Source organism: Accipiter gentilis, chromosome 10 (genome assembly GCF_929443795.1).
Source record: "Accipiter gentilis chromosome 10, bAccGen1.1, whole genome shotgun sequence".
Taxonomy (NCBI): Eukaryota; Metazoa; Chordata; class Aves; order Accipitriformes; family Accipitridae; genus Astur; species Astur gentilis.
The window spans coordinates 26,390,277-26,412,893 of NC_064889.1; the positions used below are offsets into that span (position 1 = coordinate 26,390,277).

Sequence of the window (22,617 nt, forward strand, 5' to 3'; positions counted from 1 at the left end):
GAGGGATCTTATCAATATGTATGATGGGGGGCAATGAAGACAAGGAAGTCAGACGCTCTTCTCAGTAGTGCCCAGTGACAGGACCAGAGGCAAGAGGCACAAATTAAGACACGTGCAATTCCATATGAACACACGATAACATTTCTTTTACTGTGAGGGTGGTCAAACACTGGATGAGGTTGTGGAGTTGCCATCCTCAGATATACTCAAAACCCAGCTGGACACAGTCCTGGGAAATCTGCACTAGCTGACCCTTCTTGAGCAGGTGGGATTGGACTAGATGATCTCAATAGGTCCCTTCCAACCTACAATTCAGTGATTCTGTGACTCTATGAAGCAGTGCAGCCCTCCAGACCTTTGCTCCTCGTCTGCTGTTCGGCAGATTCCCTCTCTTCATTTGCAGCAGTTGGTTCTCAGAAGGATACAGGAGTGCAGCCATACAGACAGGCCATTTCTAGAAACACTGCACACACACACACACATGCACTCCAAAACTGTTCTTCAACTTAATTCAGAGATAAAGCAGAACAGTACACAAACTCCAGGCTGAACTGCAACCTGTGAGTGAGAGGGCAACACAGTGACCTAACCCGGCTTGTGAACTCACCAGGGTGAGTGCCCCAGCCCCTGCTCACAGCCAGGCTGCTAGCAGCTGCCTCCCCCAGCTCAGTGACAGTTGCACCCCTGTACATGACAGAGCAAATGCTGGGATGTGCCCAGCTGAGGAAATACCCATCATCCCAAAGTCTCTTTGAATCCAAGTGCTCATCAGTCTGAGGAGCCCATTGCTGGCTGCTTTCTCTATACAGGCCTACAGAAGCAGCTGCATAGACAAAGGATTTAAACACAGACTGGGGCATCCTTCTCCTTACTAACAAAAATTATGTGCAACAGAAATGAGTAGCGATGCGACTGACGTTGCAGACACAGTGACTGAAAGCACACTGTTCAGATCATTGCCAGATATTTGTCCTTACTAGAGCCCTATCACAGAGAAATGCACGCCTGGAAATAAAACTGAAAATGACAAAATCCCTTAATTACATTTACCAGTATGAGGAATATTCTTCTCAGGTTCCTGAAGACTGCTGTCTTCAACTTGCCTGGAACAAACATCTGACCATAGCTCTCTGACCACGGATCTCCAGGTGCATTCAGAACACAGATCCCTGAGCCCGCTCAGCCCTCTCAAACTATGCTCACAAGCTGCTACATTAAATGAAATCATCTCTCCCCCAGTAACTGTGGGAGTAAACTTCATTAGCATTGAGTTTCTCATTTTGTAGCAATCTTCACTTCATGCGTTCAGGCACATTCTGATTACTGCAGTCCCCACAATGCCCGTGCACTTCCAGAGAACGTTTCTATCCATCATGTCCCCACCAAGGCAGAAAGTCTCCAGTCTTTACTATCTGTTCCTTAAGACGAGAGTTTCTCTAGTCCCTCATAACCACTGTCACCTATCCCTGAAACTCTTCTAGTTCTGCTGTGGCCATTAGGATCAGTAAGAGCAGAAGTATACAAGGTGAGAAGAAACACAAAAGATTCACAGGGTGACATTATTGTATTTTCTTTATTATTCCAGATCCTATTTTTTTATGTATCATAACATAACCTGACACTAGCTTTGTAACAAATAAAGATCTTCAGTTAGGAGTACACAGTGACATCCAAATCTCACCCTGCCATGACACTATTGATTGAGCCCTTATAAGGAGTCTGGAAGGTTTAATTTTTCTAGTGTGCTTGATTTTGTGTTTTTTGATAATGAATTTAACGGGACATCATGATGACTGCTCAATTTAGTTGCAGAAGTTCCTCACAGACTTTTCTAGATATAAGTGACTGAGTCATGTACAAATTTAGCCACCTCCATGTTCATTCTAACCCCTCTCCTCAACATTACTATATTGATCAGCTTTATATTTAGTAGGAAATCATGAAGTCCTTGTATTTTACCTCTGCATGCTGCACAAATTTGACCATATATTTGTTTTCTAATTTGTTTTCTGTCTCTTAGGTAGTTTTTGACTTATGCATTAGCTGCCTTTTACACACACAAAGTGCTTGCTGCATAACATATGTAGAGATTTAATATACAAATGCACCTCATTCATGACGTCACTGAAATTTCAGAAAACAGAGGCATTCTCCATTTCCATATAGATCACATTACTTACCATTGTGCAGAAGTAATATCACCTTCATCCTGAAGGACCACAGAGGGCACACATAATGCTCTCTTTCTGCACGGCAGCCACCTCTTGAATGGCAGTCAGCAGGAACTGGCCATGGAGGCATTACACACAAATGTCCCAGAGGTGATGAACAACAGTTGCTCTAGGCAATACTAGAGGAACTTCCATGGCTAATACTGAGGGGGCATTTCAGGATATGCAGACTGCACTCATGGATCCTTAGTGGGGAGGGAGGAAAAGTCTGATTTTTTTATTTTTAAGAGTATGTATAGCTTACATACTAGAGAGGCTGAGGGGTGACCTCAATGCAGTCTACAGCTTCCTCAAGGGGGGCAGCAGAGGGGGAGGTGCTGATCTCCTCTCTCTGGTGACCAGCAGTAAGACACAAGCAAATGGAATGAAGCTGCATCAGGGGAAGTTCAGATTGGACATTACGAAAAGGTTCTTCACTGAGAGCGTGGTCAATCACTGCAACAGGCTCCCCAGGGAAGTGGTCACGGCACCAAGCCCCTCAGAGTTCATGCAGCATCTGGACGAAGCTCTTAGTCACATGGTTTAGTTTTAGCTAGTCCTGTGAGGAGCAGGGAGTTGGACTCAATCCTTATGGGTCCCTTCCACCTTGAGATATTCTACGATTATGTGGCCCATTGAGTGTAGAATTAATTTGGTTATGGTGGAGGATAGCAAGTGATGAGCAAAGCCACTTAGATTTTGAAGTCAGTGTGAATTAACTATCCAGGGCTATCTACGTGCACAAAGAGATAGAGGGTGAGAGAATGAAGGACCAGACACGGTGGTTTTAGTGATTAGCAGTCAAGCAAAGAGGACTATGCAGGGAGGTCAGTCTAGGCTAAAACAAAGGACAGCGCTCTAGGGTAACCATGTGACAAACAGGGTGCCCAAGAAAGAGATGATCCTAGAAGCAGACAGATGGCTGTGGAGGCAGAAAAGGAGGTCATGCTGCCAATACAGATCCTTGTATGCGATGTGTTTTGCCATTCTAATTGAAAGCACCTAAAAACCCCTGTAGCTGAATAATAAATTCTGGGCAAGGAAAGCTGCAAGAGCTGCTGCTTTAATCTTTCAGACCATTAAACCTCAGAGGTCTTATTTTTCTGTTGATCAGAACTGGAAGAACCATGGTTACAACTCACCGTGCTGAAATCAGAGACCAAGTGTCAGGGCGGTGGGACCTAGGTTCTCATTTTTGTGAAATACAATCACCTAGGCCAGAGCACTAGAGTCATCTTTTGAGGGAGAGACTGTGCCAAAGTCAGTTGTAATGCTCTGACTGGTACACCAAATAGTAATGAACATAAGGGCCACAAAGATGATTAAAGTACTGGCACATCTCTGATGAGAGAAGGGCTGAGAGGTGGGACTGTTTAGCCTGGAAAGGAGAAAGCTCAGGGGAGGGATCCTAGTAATGTTTGTACATATCTGATGATAGGGTGTAAAGTCTGGGCTGCAGAGCTTTCAGGACCTTGCCATACAGAGGATGGAGACTGTTCATCTGACCGCATAAAAACCAATCCTCTCCCCATCCAGGGAGCATTCTTTATTCCTCATTACCTCCCTTGTCCTTCCTAGATCCTTTGCCTCCTTTGTCCCTATGATTATTTGGGCTTACCAGGCCAAGTTCTACCTGTAAAGCAAACACCAGTAGTACATTGATAAAAAATACCAGTTTCACAGTCTGGACATGTTATCAAGGCACACAAGCCCCAGTGATTAAAAACCAGCTCTTCCTAACTTTCTGATCTCTTACCTGATGTTATTAACATACCTCTTCAGGGTGGCACTTCGGAAAAGACTTCTTACAAGGAGATCCTAGATATCACTATGGTTCAGTACCTTCTGCTACACTTTAGCAAAGAGGTGGGCCTGGTATTATGTGGTCTTCCAGATGCTCTATTGAAAAAAGTCCACCTCTGAACACAGTCAAACCATGCATGAGGGTTCTCAGAGTGCATATATTTGCATAATTAACATGAGCTAGTGCAAGCTGAAAGACTGCCATTTCCTTCATTCTGAAATTACATCATAACACTGAGATAGTAACTGACTCTTTCATTCTGAGGCTGTGAAGTCTCCAACTGCAGCTTCTTCAGTGCCAATGGGAGAAAAAGGATCCAGCCCCAAATGGTGTCCATTCAGAGAAAATGAAACAACGCATCCATTCACAAACTCTCCAGGACTGTACCGAGTACAGCAAGCTACAGATCCTTGGGAGAGAGAGATTATGAAGACCAGAGGAAAGGTCCTGCACAGAATTCTGAGCAGGGTCCTGCCTCTTATCCCATCTATGCAAATATACCTTCCTATCTCCTACTGCATTATGGAGCCATCCCTTTGCAAGAACAAGGAAGCCCTGTGTTGTTTAGCAGTGAGGGAGAAGAGTGAATGTACTCTTGGTGGAAGCAATGTCCTGTACCCACCACCTGAAGGGCACACAGCTGCTGAAGCTCCTTCCTCCAGCATGCAAACTGAACAGCATACAGCTGGTAGGACCAACTCTGGCTGGTGGACATTTGGAAGTTCTGCCAGCTAGTCAAATGGGGTCAGGAATTAAAAAATAAACACAAAGATTGCTTTGGCAGCCAGTACACAAGCCAGCAACTGCAAATTCACCATTCAGCTGCTCCTTACCTACAGACTTGTGCATCTCAGAGACATCTCTTACCTTCTCTGTACCTGGGCATCCTTGCTGTACTGTGAGAGTAACAGCCCTGACCTGTTACAATGGGTCAGAGGGATGTATCAACCCTTGAGACATGCTTAGGCAATTTCATAGCTGTGTGAGAAGTGTGGGCAACCACAGCACCAGCAGTATGAACTGGAATGTGCTACACAGCAGCATGAGGAGAGTTTGCACACAGCCTTCCTGCTGTCTGTGTGCTCAAACCATTTGAAAGGAGAGTCCTCAATAAATTTAAAAAGAAACCCCTCCACAGAGGGGTGGGCTGAAGAGATTCTGAACAGTGTGTGGGCATTTGTAGTAGGTTCTAGAAAGTAAAGATTCTGGGCAAATTCAGTTTTAAAGAAAACTGTCATTTCCTTCTCTTGGCAGAGTGAGGCAGCTGCCTTAAGCAGAGCACCTGTACAGGCCCTGTGCAAGCAGCAGTAGCTGCCGCTGCCACAAATGCAGCACAGAAAACAAACAGCTATGTCTCACTCTGGCTTGACCTTTAGAGGATAAATGGGTGTCTAGAACGTGCTAGCATCAGCCTCGGCCCTGACTGAGGGAAGCAGGCTGTCCCTACTTCTGGGAGCTTAGCCACCATCACATCCTGAGTTACAGCCCACTTCCAAACTCGATCACCCAGACGTAAGGCAAGCAGCTTGGCCAGTTCCTCAGACGCCAGAGAGGGAGGATGACCCATAGCCTCAACCAGTTTCCACAGGCTGTAAATCAGATTCCAAAGTTGACATAGTGCTTATGTTGGCTGCAACAGTAAATTGTTTTACTAATGAACTGTCCTTGAAAAACATGTATTTTTATTTCAAAGCAAAATATTAAGTTTTTTAGATTACAACAGAACATCTTTGTTAGAGTGAAATGACAATTAAAATTATTGATAGAAGCAATTAAAGATTTTTTCTTAAACTTCCAGCGATCCATCAGCTATTTTTACTTCTCTTTCTTTTCCCTAAAAACTTCAGGATACTCTATTTATTTATGTACACAGAACCCCAGGCTCACCATTCTTTTCTTTTTTTCAGACAACAATGGCTGTATTGGGTTCAGCATATGTTTTGATTGAGAAGATATATTAAGGTCACTGCACTTCCTCAGTTTAAGTCTCTTTGTTCTCTCTTGCTATGACCACTTTGCTCTCTGGGGTCTTGGGATTATTTTTTTCATTTGTCTTGACTGTCCAAAACACCTTCCAATTTGTTATCATCCATGCCTACAATCAACATGCTGTTTACATCCCAATCCTGGTCTGCCTTAAAGGGGTATTAAGGAAACTGTAAGAGCATGTTTCAGAGAGCTCTCCTGGGACACGGGAAGCTCAGCCCGCTGCCTCAGCTCTTGCAGCCCTGAGCCAAGGGTCCTGCAGGGTGACCCCGGTCCCCACCAGGGCCTCCACAAGCACCAATTGGCACAACCTCAGTGCCAGCTGAGGCATCAGCCACCTGCAGCGCCCCCTTGCAGTCGGGGTGGAAAGCTGGAGGCCTACATCCAGCCGCCATCTTCTCAGAGGACACAGAGAAGCCCAAAGAAGATGGCACAGTGGCCTGCTCATTGGCACGTTCTCTCAGGAGATGGGTGACCTCTGACTCCCTCCCTGCCAGAGACAGAGGAGGATTGCTCTCCACCCCTCTGGCTGACACTTGTCTTTTGTGTGTGTGGTTGAAACACCCACTAGCACAGAGATGTGAACAGGATCTTCACACATCTGCGTCCCAAACAGCAGACTGTATAGTGAGTGTCTTTGCTCCCTCCCCAAAAAACTCTAAGGAATAATTAGTTAATTATGCAAGCCACAGCTATCTCAACAGGAGACACAAAGAACACCCTTGGACTGGCAGTGCCCTGTGGATAGGGAGGCACCTTTGCTTTGGTGCAGTCCTAAATCTGTATTTTGGTTCCAGCTCAGGAATTCAAACATGATCTCTTATCACCCCAGTGGACGCACTTGGATGTGTTTACCAGAACAATGGGACATTTCCCGCTCTATTGCTCCTTACCTTTTAATGGCAGCATTGTGTCAGATGGGATGACACTTTCAGGCAAAATAAGTGGAGAAACACCAGGTAAGCACTACAGCTGGAGCTTGGTGTAAACTGCCCAGAAAAGACTAAGAGATTTTGAGTGCTAGGTGGGAGGCTGCAGTGCAAACTGGTGCCTGACTGTTCAATTTGGGTGCCTGAAGAGATGCAGCAATCCCAGCAATTCTGGGCACATCCAGCTCTTTGTTTCTTTTCCAGAGATGAGCAGAGCAAAGAGCACAGCCCACTCACTGGGTGATCACAGCTGGAAGGGCTGTCCCACAGCCACCTCCCCCAACTTGTATTCACAACATGTGACAGCTACAGTAACCATTTATTATAATAAAAACATTATTAGAAAAGAGCTGTACTTTTAGCTTTCTAGTGTGATTCAACAGCTGAGAATGATGAGGAGTTGGCTTCAGACAGCACTTTGTGGTCCACCAGCAAGCCTCTCATGGTCTGAAAAAGTCTACAGTAAAGATTCATTTCATATGCTTTCTAATTTTACATCTTCAAACACTCTGCAGAAATAGATAAATAAGTATCTATTTATTTATCAATGGCTAAATCTAAAGATCTATCTCCTTAGAGATCTTCTTCAGTGATTTTCTCTTAGCTAAAGAAAGAGAAAATCACTGTGTACTAGCAAAGGGAAAATATGTTTTTAGTGGGAATCAGCTGAAAACTGAGAGGCAAGAAGCAGTAGCAAAGTGCTGAGTCCTTGAAAGGGAAGGCTAGGGCAGAGCTATGTGCTGTCCTGTGGAGCAATGGAAGAGAGAGTACAAGCGATCACCAAACAGGTCACAGATGAAACCACACAGGACATAAAATGAGGGATTTTAAACTGCACCTAGAAAAGAAGGGGAAGCCAATGGTGTTTGAGCAGGAAAGTACTATTGTAGGTATGAGGTTTTATTTTTTACAGAAGTTTCAAAATAGTGTGTGATGATTTTTCATATTGGGATACTGAGTCACATAGTTAAAATCATGGCACCACTGAAATAAAGCCCTGTGAATGTTCAACAGGAGACACCTTATCTGGAGGAACTGAATAAACAATTACAATGGATGGGAAAACACAAAGGAGCGTGCAGAGAGAGTGAAGATAATTCAAACATCTCTACGAAGCAAAGCATCCCCTAGGGACTGTAGACCTGAAAGCACACCCACATTGACTTCAGCCTGTTAACAAGGGGAAATCTCCAGGTATTGGTTTTAGCTTTAGTCAACATCTCAGCCACAGACTGATGAGAATTTTGGGTACACATGGTATATTTACCTCTATTACCCATATTTCAGTTAGACTGAAGCTGGGTAGAGGGTAGAAGAGCCCCTGCTCAGGAATAAGAACCACATGCACTAAAACCCCCTTAGAATTCAAGGGTTTCCTGATGTGTGGTTCTGTACATGGATAAAAGGGTGACAGGCATTGCACCCAACCCTGACGGAAGGCTTGGCAGTACAGCACACAGAGGATTGAGTGGAGAAGGATGCAGCACATGCAAGAGCATTAGGTGAGGCAGAGCAGAGCTGGTGATACATTCTGTACTCCTTCAAGGGCTTCAGAAAGAGAGTTTCCAACCAGAGCATTGACCCAGTTGTCTTCAGGAGGACAAACAGGACAACTGGTCACAGATATGCTTCCAGGAAACACAGGTATAACCTAACTCTCTCAGTGTAAAAGGAGTCGTGAAGTGCTAAGATCAGGAAAGAAAAGAGCAGCTGATTTGGGACAGAATAGGCACTAACTTTAGAACAGTTAAGAGGCAGAGAAAAAAACTTAAAAGCTGCAGAACTCTGCAAGTAGAGAAGTTGGTGTAAAAAGGTACAGAAAGAAGACAGCATCAGCAAGACAACTCCAAGAAGGAGAGAAGTTTCTCAACAGGAGCAGGGTCACAGCAAAATTAATTGAGAACCACACTAGGCAGGACAGAGAAAGGAAAAACTCAGCAGTAACCAGTCATTAGGGTCAACCAGTTGGGAGGACCAGACAGCAACAGCTTTTAAAGAATATGGGAAAGCACAACAGATTAAATTAATTACTGTCAAAAACAGTAGCATGTGGTGTGGAGACGTACAGAAAGCAGGAGGAGCACAGAATGGTCTGGGGTGAAGAAGAACAAGGTCTGGTTCACAGAACCATTGCCGAGTCTGTCAGGATGGAGAGGACCGAGGTGTCTGAAGGCGTGTTCATGTTTCCTTTTGTGGATCTAGCTGGAGAAACTTAATAACTTACCTTACCATACTGTTAGTGCATGTCAGGAGAACTACAGAGTTTTGCAGAACAGGCTCTGCAAAATGACTGACCACCTCCTGGGGAATTACTACAAAGGTGAACCAGCAGCAGGGCAAGAGAAGGAGGTGAAATATTCTTTAAGGTGTGGGAGGTTGTGGGCACTTGCCACATCCCAGGAGATATTCCTCCTAACCATTTGCCTCTGTCTTCCTATCTTCCCTCCTCCCTGTGATATTTCCATGACATCTACAGTTCCTCTTCCCAGGCAACTTCTATTTCTATACTGTGCCAACCATAGCAACCATCTTATTGCTTCCTAATTGCACATACTGTCTCACTTTTATGCTAAAGAGCAATTTGATAGCTCAGCCATTTTAGAACCACTAATTGAAGACACAGATGTTCACTTTGGAAACAGCTGTATCTATTTCCAGAAGTTACTGTTCCTAACTGTTCATTAAATGCCCCTGAACTGGAAGTTACACCACTACTGAGCTACATTAATGCATAAGACAGCACTTCTATCTAGTTTGCCAGGTGCAGAATTGGTCATGAGAGACTCTGTTCCCTGCAACAGTTTTGCTGACTCAAGCTAGCCTTGCATCCTTTTGCTGTGAAACAGTGTATGGCATTCATATGAATCAAGAACACAGCTCTGCACAGGGGCGTTGTCTCCAGCTGTGAGGAGCTGAAGCTGCAACTTCTTAAATGTCTCCAGCTAAACCCACAAAAGGAAACCTAAACATACCATAAGATACTCTCTTGTCCTGTGCCCTCACTTCACCAGCCCCTGGAAGACTTATAGATGGTCCCTTTGGAAACTAAATTAATGTTTCATGTTTTCCTTGTCAGTGGGACTTCAGCTGTTAATCGCTGCCAGTCCCTGAACAGAGGCTCCCACAAAACTATTCCTGTTGCCATTGAGGCAGATGCCCTGTTCCAGATTCCAGGTCTGAAGACTCCTATAAATCACAGAGCTGGACAGCTTCTGATTTCTTAATTTTAATAATAATATGCATCACAGGATACATGTTCTTACAACCAGAACATAGCACAGATTCAAGAAAACTGCGGGTTTCTCCTAGTTTTTAAGTATCTGGGTAATGCTGATTCTGACTGACTTGGAGGTATAGCTCATGATCTGTCCTACTTCTCTTTCTGATTTTTTTTTGACAACTGATCAATATGAAACGTGTAAGCAAGCTGCCTGAGGCAGAGAGAACTCAGTTGTAACAAGGAGGGGATGGCTGTCACCAATAAAGAAATAATTCTGATATTTCCTCCTGTTTGCCTATTGAGATGCCAGATTTCTGGCAAGAGGCTCCTGCCTCTGATTTCTAGCATCTGTTTAGACTCCTCAAACCTCCTTCCTATTCCATACTGCTAACAGTCTCATTCTAAGTAGCTTTTCTTCCCTCTCACCTGCTTGTTTTGAAGATGACCTGCTGAATGTCATCTCCATTTAAGATACAGATATTAAACCAGCTGTGGACTCTGTGTGGCTGAGGTGGTGAAGCACAGAAGGACTGTATTCTGCCAGTCTTGAGAAAAAGCAGCTGTCCTCTGCCAACATCCTTCTTTGCTGCGTTTTTACTTTGCATTCTTGGATCTAGTTGCCACTTCATAGATTCTCTGCATGGTCTGGATTCCTGGGAATTGATTTACAGCATGGAATACGGTGACAATGAATGGGATATGGAAAGTTATTTCAAAGTGCAGAGCTTCAAGGCCTCCTGTCCCTTCCACTAGTAAATGTGGGCCTTGTCTGTTCAGCATTGAAAAGAGGCATTTGGGAGAAGCCAAGGAGGTTTCTAGCAGAGTAGGCACATCATCTTCTCTCAATACTGGTAACAAGTCAACTCAGCCAGCCACTGCCTCTCACCAGTCTGCCTTGCACTGAGCTCACTGAAGTCTCACTTCACAACAGGAGCCCCTACTTCTTAATGCTACCCCGTCTAGCCAGGTCTCTTTCAGCTTGCAGATTACACAGTGGAATCAGGAAGTGAATTTACTGACTTAGAAGAACAAAAAGGTCTAGAAGAGGCCTCCACCACCACAAACACTTTTGTCTCAGGGCCTCTCACTTGTTCAGCTCCCTCAGAGCCATGCAGGCAGAGAACCTTTCCACGCTCCCATGCCTCTCTCTTCCTTGGCAATTGTCTTTGCCTTCGAATATGGACCAACAACAAGAAAGAAACCACACAGCAATTAAAACTCCCATGCAAATCTAGCAACCAAGAACTGGGCCAAAACACATATTGTGCTCATACCTACCAGTCTGCAAGCTGGCTCTTCAAAAAGATGATCAAAGTGACAGAGAACCACCCTATCCAATGTTTTTTCACCATGGAAAGGAGTCATATTTGCTTGAAGCCATTTACTTCTTATATGGCCTGGGTAGTGTTTGCATTTCTGTCCAAGTACTGCAACTAACCCCTCTTAAACCATTTTAGGAAGCTTTTTGGAACATAAATCTAGTCAACCAGAAGGTAAATATATCCCTGTCTTCTTGCCTACTTCTCCTCTAACATAGCTATTAGCACCTTGACTGCCTAATGACAGACTGACATTCCTCAGGCAACATTCAAAAGAGAGATACTAATGGCCTTTCCTTCTAGTTTTCTCCTTAATCATTTAAGAATTTGGCACTGGAGCTTAACAGAGGGTGGCACAGGCAACATGGTTGGATCCCAGTGAAATAAAGATTAGCTCCAGCAAGTGCAAAAGCAATTAACTTAATCTCTTAACTTGAAAGTCAATAGAGGAAACAAATGATCCAGACTTGTCAGTTATGCTGCCATGCTTTTTTAGCACAATCTATTTGTAGCTATAGCGTGTTGTGAAAAACAGCACTAAGCTTTTTACAGCCTTCATCTTTTCACTGGAAACAATGAAAAGCACTTTTCTCAAGACTACCAAAATACATGAAAAACAGAACTAGCAAATGCCAGCCCACCCATGCAGTGGTACTGTGCAGCTTCTGGACAAATCTCCAGGTGAGAGCTAAGGCTATAGCTTGTACTGCTTATGTCCTGCCAGCTGGCATTTCTATTTTTTTACCATGGCCAGTATCCCAGAGGCAGGAATGGACTCTCCTTTCCAACCTTAGAACAGTTACAAGAGTTTCAGGTCAGGTATTCTATGAACATATTCAGTAACAACCATTTATTAGGCCACTGCTGCCTGGGACATTTAGTTGACTCCCAGGGGAGTGAGAAGAGGCTCAGCCTTTTGCATAGGAGGGGTCTGAAACTGTCTTGCTGTGTCTAAGGTCTGTGATTTGTTTTCACCTTTGCTTCACACTAAAGACAAGGAGATAGTTTTCCACATGCCTGACTGGTGACTATAGATGAGTTCTCCTCCTGTTGTACCTTCTTCTCCAGGATCTCAAAAGGTAGTACAAATTTACAAAAGAAGTCTTGTTTCACAGAATGCCAGAGACACAAAGAACCTTACATACCTGGTTGAACTGTGAACCCAGGACCCTGAGGTAGGTTCTAGTAAATTGCCAGAGACTTTGATGCTTCACAAGAAGGCTCATGAAAGACAATATGTGCAAAGAGACACACAAGTTATTCAGTAAGACATACTGATAACAGACATGCATATTAAATTCTACCCCCTCTGTGACTTACATGCCTCCTTCCATTTGAGATTCTCAACCTTCATCCTGTTAGAGGAAATAGCCATGCCTTTACTTTCAAAAGCAAAAAAAGGGCTCACTCATTTCTTTCAAAACACAGATACTGGGGTGATGATGCTTTTCAGAAAGATAGAATTGAATCAAAATTGCAGTCCCCATTAAAAAGAAAATCCAAGACAATATTATTCCATACACTTGAGGGATCGGTCCAGCAAGACTTAAAGGCCTGTCTCAGGAGAACTAAGAACCTGCTGGCCAAGGACACCAATGCTCAAGTTCATCTGTGAATAAAGCCTCAGAAGGACAGAGATTTCCTGAAGAGCTGGATACACAACTAATTGTTCTACTTTTGAGATCCTGGAGAGGAAGGTGGACTCGGTGATCTTAAAGGTCTTTTCCAACTTAAATGATTCTATGATTCTAAGGTGCAAGAGGAGAACTGATCTATAGTCCTTAGCACATGTAGAAATTAATCTCCATTTCTTTACTACAAAGCAAAGGTAAAAAAAAGCCACAGAGCTTAGGCACAGCAAGGCATGGAATTAACAAAGACTGCTTTTTGTGTGTCCACCCTGCACTGTCCCACTGCAATAACTGTAGCTCCCTCCATGTTCCTTGCAGTCCACTGCAATATCCACAGTTCTTCTCATGAGTCATAACTAACAACTGGTCAAGTGGCAGCATGCTTGGAGATAGAAGTGCACTGTCTGATGGGTGCTGTGTAAGTGGTGACTACCCAGATGGCAGGCCAAACAGAACTTGTACTGTCCTAGTGAAGGCACCAATTCGGATCACTCTCCTCTACTAGCCCACCAGTTTTTACAAAACTTGGTAGAAACTTGTTACTTGTAATGCCTTGGCAGAAGGGAAAGTGCTTACTCCAGACAAACACAAAGCATGTGTATTTGTAAGAGGAATTCATACTACTCAGCCAAGCACCTCTAAAGGGATGGAGAAAAAACTAATACAAATTGAGGAGTTAGAACCAAAGTAGCTCAATACTTTCTCTACACTTTTCTGTCAACAGCTACAAGGCTTGGGCTGGAGTCCAGAAAGACAGGGTCCTGTAGCTAATTCAGGACTTTTGAGGGGAAAAAAAATAAATCCTCTTTTTCCACCTCAGTAAATTATCCCCAGAATAATTTCTAAACATTCATTTACACATAACTTACTCCCTTTTCTCCCATACGCAGTTACTGGGCTGATGGATTGTCTCCATCACCTCCCTTTCTTTCCCAGGCACTTTTGCCTAATGAATACTTCACAGACTAGCAGATACACCCTTCATTTTGAGCTAGCCACTACTGTCAGGTCCCTGTATGCTAACCAGACAATCTCGTCTTCTTTGGCCACCCATAGCATCTCCTTTCACGGGCCTGGAGGTCTCTCTCTTTTACCCATCAATTAGTAGTGGAAAGCCTGTGACAACGCACATAGCACACTTGGCTGTTCTAGACAAGTGGCCAGAAGTAGCACCCACTAGTATCTCTATACTTAGACACCTATCACAAAGATATATTGCTGGATCCTTATTTGGCTCTCAGTTTCTTCTTCTTTTGTGAGATGCAGTCATCCCAGGGAGTGTCCTAGGATGGTCTGTGTAGGAACACGTACAAAGAGCACAAGACCATGTCCCATAGAAGCTCACACTAAGGAACCCCTCTTCCACCCTTACTCTGATGTCCAGCCATGCTCCTTTGAATGAGACACACTGCACCTCTTGTTCATGTACACACAGCTTCCTTGCTTTCCCCAAAGAGAGCCTGTGCTGGCTATTGCTCACCATGCTCCTGTGCTCAAGTCCATCATCCATTTACCACCACATCTGCTGAGGACATGACTCAGGTATGCCAACAACACAGACGTGAGGAAGAGCGGTAAAAAGACATGACAGGACATGGATTCTTTTTTCTTGAAAGAGACTACTGCAAAGCTATACATTTCTGTGTCTTCAGAATGTGAGCAGGGCGGAGGATCCGACAGCCTGGCCTTGTCAGACTGCAGGAAAGGAAAGGAGGGGAGGAAAAAAAAGTGCCCGGCCTGTACACGATAGATACTTGCTGGAGAAAGTGTAAGGGCAGACATGCAGTCTGGATGCAGCCAACCAGTATGGAGCCATCAAGGAGATAGGGAGGGTACTGACCTTATACAGCAAAAGGCCCCCTGCCCCATCAGAAGACAGAAGAATCCCTGTCATTCTGGAACAGTGCCCAGCCTGCAGGGCTTTTCACAGTGGAACCAGAGCTACTTGGAATAGAAACAGCCTCGTCTCTGAGATCAGAGAGTTTAAAACGGAGCTTGTTTTTCTGCAGTCATAAGCCAGCAGGCACCAGCTGCAGAATTTGCCGCAGTGTGTGTGTGCGCGCGTGTGTTTCTGCGTGTGCTAGTGTGCAGCAGCCACGCTCCTCCCCTTCAAGCTCACTGTGTGATAAATGTGCCCATCTCCCTCCTTCCCCTCCCTACATCACTGACAGTCCCAGCCTGTTTGCTCTCAGCCCCCTCTCTTCTCTATTAAGAAAGCTTTTGTTGGCATCACTACTGACTTTTTTTCATTGCTCCCTCCCTGGTCAATGAGGTTTGCCTCTTCTCCTTCTCCCTCTTACTCAAAACAGCAGTATCTGACAGATATTCACAGTCATGTACCCTGGTCTATGCAATGTGCCAAACCCTGCTCCAGCTCCTCTAGCTCTGGACCCTGAAGATAAAAGGCCCTATTTTGAAACACTTCAACACATTTTAGCATTAGTGTACAGTTGATTTAACACTTTTAACAAGATGTTTGCTGGTGGCAACAGTAAAAGATGCCAAAGATACCCTATGAAAATAGAACCCCATGTGTCTGTGGACTGCAATGGTGCCATCGTCACACTTTACCACTGGTGATGCCGGAAAGCTAATCATAAAGGGAGAAGCTGGCCACTTATACCTCTGTGGTACATGGGAAATAGAGCAGGGTAAGGGATGACAAAGGACCACCACTAGGAAAAAGAAAGCACTTTGCTGTTCTCATTTCTAAAGTGCAAAATCCCTCCCTATAGCTTACCAGGATGAAAAGTGGCTCCAAGCCTGGCCACCTCTCCTTTCTTCTGCTGCCCTAGAAAGGCTGCATCACTCAGCTTTTACAAGAACCTTCCCTTTTTCCTCCCCCACTAACTGGATGCCTTTGGATGCTTTTTGGCTTCCTGTAGTGGAAGAATGTAGTGTTGAGCAGCTCGAAGCCAGACTTCAGCTACTTCAAGACTACTCATGTGTGGGTGTGCAGCACCAAAGGAAAAAGAAATTGCGAAAGGGGCTCCGTATCTCTCTTCCATCTAATCAGCTGCATGACAGTCCACCTTAACAACCCTCCCCCCTCCTGACTGGCATTAGCCTCATTCCAGCATCAGCACGGAGCTGAACAGTGATACAGACATTAATACTGGCTTTCACCAAGCCTTGCCCAAAGACAGCGTCTATGAGATGCCTTGTACCACCTCCTCCCTCCTCCAGTAGCACACTGTAGCAAGACCATACTGGGATAAATCATGATGCTGCAGGACTCCTTAAGCCCCTGACAGGCAGAATATCTTGTCCAGATTCTTCTCTAGACCCATCTTCATACATCCTTCTCCGTTTTTGAGCTAATGACACAAGTGCAGTAAACAGCTGAGCAGCTAGGGAATTCGGTTTCTGTTCCTATACTCAGGACACAAGCAGCTGAGAAGGGGCGAGGTCCTCAGAGCATTAAAAAAAAAAAAAAAGCGCTCCATCTGCAGCCACCTTTCCCTCTTGTCACTAGTCCTTTCCCCCTCAGCCACCAGTCAGCCACCCCCCTGCTCCAATAGGATCAAATTCCAAGGAAAGAAAACCGCATCTGCTACAGACTGCTCCGCAAAGATTTCCTCACCTGCTCCTCTGCAAGGGCAGAGCAGACCCAGCAACTCACCCCGGGAGAGAAGGCAGAGGAGGGCAAGAGAGCCTGGTCAGGGCTAAATCTGCTTGCCAGGTATCTAAATTTACAGTCGCCTCCCCCAGAATAACCCGTCCTCCCCTGCTCGACCAGCTTTCTCCAAAGAAACAAACAGCATCAGAGCAAGAACAAAGCCAGTGCTGGCCGTCTCAGTCCCGCACCCGCCCCAACCCCCCGAACAGTATTGGGGGCTTCTCATGGCCGACCGCTACCAACGCCCCCCACTGCCCGCCCCAAGTCCTGGAGCCTCCGGGTCGGGCTGACAGGGTAGGAAAGGAACGTGCACGTACCATCCTGTCCTGCGGTGAGCGGCCCATGGAGCAGCAGCCGTTACCGGGGCGCCCGCAGAGCCGCAGATGCACAGGCACAGCCCGGGCTGCGGAGAGCAGCTGCTGTGTCAACGCGAGCTGAGGGAGGAGCTGCCAGCCCCCCCCGCCCGTCACCCATCCACAGTGCGCAAGGCTGACTTAACCCTCTGCGGGCTGCAGGCTCCCGAAGCACCCCGGAGGCAGGGCCTCGGCGCGGCCCCCCCACCCCGGCGCGGCCGCTGCTCCCGGCGAGCAGCAGCCGGCTCGGCTTGGCCCTGCACCGAGGCCGGCCGACTGCCCCAGAGCCTGGGCCACCGCGAACGCCGCAACTCCGGCCAGCGCTGCGAAGTGCGGGAACTGGACAAACTCCCGCAGACGCGTGGGTTCCCGCGCCATCGGAACGGTTTCTTCCGACAGCCTACAGCCAGGCTACCCCTCACAGGAGCGCGCCAGAGGGGCTGCACTCCCCATCTCGCCCGAGGGCGGCTTTGGTTTAAGTTACTCTTGAACTGGAACCTCGTGCCTGGCTCCAACTGCAGAGCAGCTCCTCCAGTTAAAGACAAGCAACGTGAAATACCAGGCCCAGCAGCAGCAGCAGCCTGGCTGCAGATAGTTGTGCCTAGTATCACATACCCAGTGTCTGACTGCTAGCAAACAGGGAGGTGGCAATGCTGATCTCAGATCCATCGAACAGATCACAGAATTCGAATGAGCGATGCATGAATGCCAGCCGTCTGACCTCTGAAGACCTATTTCCAGCACCGTTTTCAGATAAATGTTTAAATCACTTTCTAGGAACCTTGCAACTCACTTCATAACCAGGATCAGTCTCTGGCTCATTTGACCTCCAAGGCACTTGATGGAGAAGTATGTTCCTGCTCTGCTGGGCTCAGGCCTATCAGTCCAGCATTGGAATATATAGATTACACCTTGGCATGCTAGTTGCCAATAGTGACCTTTTTTCATAGCAAGCACTGAAATCACTACCAGTGCCCTCCTCGCTTTTACACAAGATCCTGGCTTACTTTTAGATTCCAGGATTAACTGTGAAAGCTGGAGATGTCCTGCCTGCCCTGCAGCAAGTCTCCCTCTCAGTGATTTTCCAAGGGCTGTCAGAGACAATGGAACAGTCAGGAATAAAAATATCACAGAATTTTGATGAGTTAAAAAAAAAAATAAATAGAACCTTCTCTTCTGTAGCTTTTGGATGATGCCAATCAGTGGCAAACATCTGTGAACCTCAGAAAAAATTAATGCACTGGAATCAAACATCTTAGATTTCTGCATGTTTTGAACAGGTAACATATCCATATCTTAACACCCTATTTAAAAAGACAAAAGATGAAAAAATTCTCAAGGTACAAACTATTGAAAAAATAGTTCCGTGCTAGGGGAGCTGCTGAACTGCTCCATTACATCTGTGACATCCCAGTCTTCTGCTTGACTGTTCCAACACACAGGCAGTAGCACCAGCTACTTGATGATGCCAGTTAGTCTACTGCGGTGGCTGGAAACAGCTCCGAATGGGCTGGAGCCTCTGTGGTGAGCACTAGGAGAGAACAGAGCCTTCTGGATTCTGCTTTCACCTCCAACACAAAAGTCACTGCAGGGAGCAGTTCTGTAGATCCTTGCCCAACCACACACTTGACAGTCAAATCAGACAACTAGCAGACAGATGGTAAGGGACACAGTTCTCCTCCAGTCACCAGGATCATCAGTACAGCATAACCTGCTAGCCACAGGAATACAGCAACAATTGCAAATGAAGTGATTGAGCGCTTTTTTTTAATATACACCTTTGTATTGTTAAATCCTGGGACAAGTGTTGGAACGTTCTCAGAAAGATCTGCAGCAAGGCATACTGGCCTTCCAGTGACCCAGAGGGGCAGCCAGTTCTGGACACCAATATAAACACAGGTAATGGTCAACAATTTTGAGTATGATTCTCAACTGAGATACTTAAAAGGGGTTCATCTTTGGAAATAAAATGAGGGTTCAGTCTGAAACCAGCTTTTTTGGGTGAAAAGGCCTGGGTTCTGAAAAGGAGTACAAGTTTCTGCCACCTTCTTTGAAAGAGGGCAGAGAGCTGATATTAAATGAGTAAACCTGACCTTTTTTCTGTTTTGGCGGAAAGTGAAAGGGTTTTTTGAAATATGTACTACATAATATGGAATAAGAATCTATGGATTTACATTTGTTTAATTCAGAAACTAATGGACTGAGTCCACTGGAAACTACAAAGACTACCTAAAGGTAAAAGCTCCTTTGGATTTATGTCAGTGCTGGGATTACAATGAAAAACAGTTCTATATTATGCTGAAGGAGGGGCCACAGTAGAATGGCTACAGCCACCCATTGACACTAGGATCTTAACATTCAGTTCAGTATCTGCTGAGCATTACATGTGACTTCAGCAGTCTTGTCATCATGGCATTCATAGACCTGACAATAGCCAGGACTGTGAAACAAAAGATCATAGAGATGTGGAAAAGTAAATCACTGCATAGATCGGACTGGGAGTGTCCCATCTTTGGCTGCAGAAAGGCTCAGCTCCCCACCCCGCAGACAATCATGTGGAATGGGAGAATTCCAAGTTCCACTTCAACAAAACATTTGCCTCAAAAAGCAGAAGCAAGCCTGCTTTCCGGTCCTAGGCTCTTTCATGCTGCTGCTTGCTGGCGCTGTTATTATTAGTTCTATTAGTTGTAAGGTAATGATCAATCATTTCAGTAAATTTGGTTTGATAGTTTTAATTAAAACTGTTGGGACAGCAGTCAAAATACTGCCCACCACACCTCCATGCATTCTTTATTCCTGCCCGTAAAGAGTGGAGAAGACACAGAAAAGCCCATTCCATAGGATACTTGTGCATCCCTACTCCCTCATCTGACAAAAGTCTGGCCTCAAAAAACCTTCTCATAACCCTTAATCCTTAAGAACTTTAGAATGGGAACACTGAATGAGGCCATGAGCCCATCTAGCCCACAGGCATGAGTGGACAGCTAGGGAAAGAGCATAAAAGACATGACAGATTGACATACCTCTAGTTACATCTCTCAGGTCCCAGCAGATGCCCACACTCACCAACAAAGGTTTTTTCTGCATCTTTATGTAGAAATTTCATGAGCTTCTCTATTGCTTTCTGAACCTATGTATACTTTTGAACTTTGTGGCAACTGTTTAGCGATGCATCATGTGTAAGGATTACTTCCTCTTGTATATTTAGTTTCTAACTTCTGCTTAGTGATTTCATTTGTTATTCCCTAATTCTTAAGTTATGACGGGAAAAAAAGAATAATTTCCAATTAACCTTCACTAGAGCATTTTTATTCTCATATCTGTCACATTGCTCTTCCACTGCCTTTTCTATACGGTGAGAACTGCTAGGTTTGGGGTTTTTTTTATTTGGTTGGTCAGTTGGTTTTTAAGTCTCCTCTTGTAGTGAAGCCTTTTTGATCATCCTTATCACTTTTCTGATGTTACAATATTCTTTCTGAGACAGGGAAAGAGGGAGAGGGACCAGAACTGCACAACACATTCAAGAATTGAAAGCACTATACACCAACATAAGGGCATAATGATGTTTTCTACTGTTCTAATTTCTAACATTCCATTTGTTTTTTGAATGTAGCTGAGCATTGAGATTGCTGCTATTCTTTAAGCCAGCCCTTGATGTAGTGACCATCAATAACTTCAAATCAGCAGCCAGCTCTGTTATTTCAGCATTGACACTATACTCCAAATCATTTATGAGCATGTGAAACAGCACAAGCCCCACACAGATCCAGGGCACGTTGCTTGTGACAGCGATGCTGGTAAGAACGTCCCTCACTAGGATAAAGAGCAGCATCAGGATAACATCTGCCAGTATGCATCTATTCACTGAGAACACAAGTATAACGCTAATTTTAGTGGTCCCCAGGTCCTTCCAAGTCCTTTTAAAAAGTGTCCCATGTTCCATGTTTTTTTTCTTTGGTATCCTGAAGACATTTATGTTGATCCTTAATATAACAACTGTGGAATAGCACATTCAATCTAGCTTTAGAAAACATTTTAGCCACCATTTAGCAAAAGCTTACTGATTTCTGTGAAATCAAAGAAGAGGAAATCTATTGTAGTGTACTCCCTGTACACTACTACCCCCATACAAGACAGAAGTGGGCTGACTCCACTCCGATGGCTTTTTTTTGTTGTTGTTCATATGTATACTGGTTATATTTGCCCCCCCTGCTATTCCTCAAACATGAATAGATTACCTTTGCTGTCTGTGCTCCCAGCCTCCTCTGCTTATCATCACTTCAGACTCATTTTCTTATCCCCTGTACACCACAACAGATATTCTTAGAAACAGAGGAGATCATTATAACTATCTATTGTGCTTGACATCCCACTATAACCAGTATAACACAAGCTAGAGAGGTTTACACAGTCAAGTGAATAAGAAGTCAGAAGTAAAGAGCAAAGTAAATGGGTGGGGATGCAGAATGACTGCAAAACAAACATGCAGTCCCCATTTTCAGCTTAAAGATGTACAAGGTGAGCAAAGGATATTACCTAAAGGTGCTGCTTTGCAGCAGTGCTGAGGACAAAGCAAGAGGATATATTTGCTACTACTGCTACATACAAACTAGGCTTCTTAATATTAGAATTAATATCACCCACTTAAGTGTAAGAACTGCCCAGGTGGCAGCCTACAGGTTGGACCTGGTGTACAGGATAATTTCATCCAGCCTACAGTTTTTCATGCCTTTCCTAATAAACCTACAACACTGAGACACATGTCTATGTCACTCCAGAGAGCAGTGCAACTGGTGCAGGAAGGAAGGGAGGGGGGTTAGATAGCCTTGGTCTAGAACTGGTCTATGGTGGAAATTGTGTTGCCATTAGTAGATTTTTCAGAGTACTTCAGGATCACAGCTCCCCACTACCACATACAGGAAGGGCATACACACCAAGACATTTCGTACAGTGACACACAACTCTGCAGACTTTTCCTTTTCTATGCCCATTACAACGGTAACCAAATTAATCCCCTAGCGGGATATTTAGGGCAGCAAGATCTCCTTCTGTATTGATTTTTTTATATTGACATAACATATTCTATTTCAAGCAGCAAAATAAGATTTGATAAAACTGTCTAAACAGGACATTTACAGACATTAGTAATTGTTACAAAATCCCTCCCTGTTAACAGTCATGCAAGTACACTTTTAAGCATGAACTAGTCTGATGTCCTTAACTGTATTAAAACTTTCTGAATATGTGAACAGGCCAATTTGTTATCTTCCATCCATGATCTTGTTTTCTATGGAAACGATATTGTTTCAACAATATCATACCATGCTCTTATCTCTTTTGCCTCAAAATCTCTGTATATGTCATAAAAATTTGGTGTCTTCCAATTGCTATTGAGAACTTACATCAGAAATAGTTATCTCTATGAAATTCATGACTGGAGGTTGATGCATCTACTGTCTCTAATTTACCTTTCACCTTCTGCTCTTGGTTATGTGTTCAGGCCCCAGCAGCCAGGAATGCATCTTTTTGTACTTTGCAAGTGTTTT

General features: G+C 44.7%; 1 protein-coding gene across 2 annotated transcripts in view; it reads right to left on the bottom strand.

Moving 5' to 3' along the window:
• MAP1A (microtubule associated protein 1A) overlaps nt 1-22,617 on the bottom strand; it is a 71,479-nt gene that overhangs the window by 21,334 nt on the left and 27,528 nt on the right. The window contains exon 1 of one of the 2 annotated variants that reach the window (XM_049813026.1): nt 17,036-17,070. The exons of the other annotated variant lie outside the window; for it this stretch is intronic. The gene's annotated coding sequence lies outside the window, so the exon portion shown is untranslated. Of the gene's footprint in view, nt 1-17,035; nt 17,071-22,617 lie in introns of those variants that run through there. 2 annotated transcript variants of the gene reach the window in all.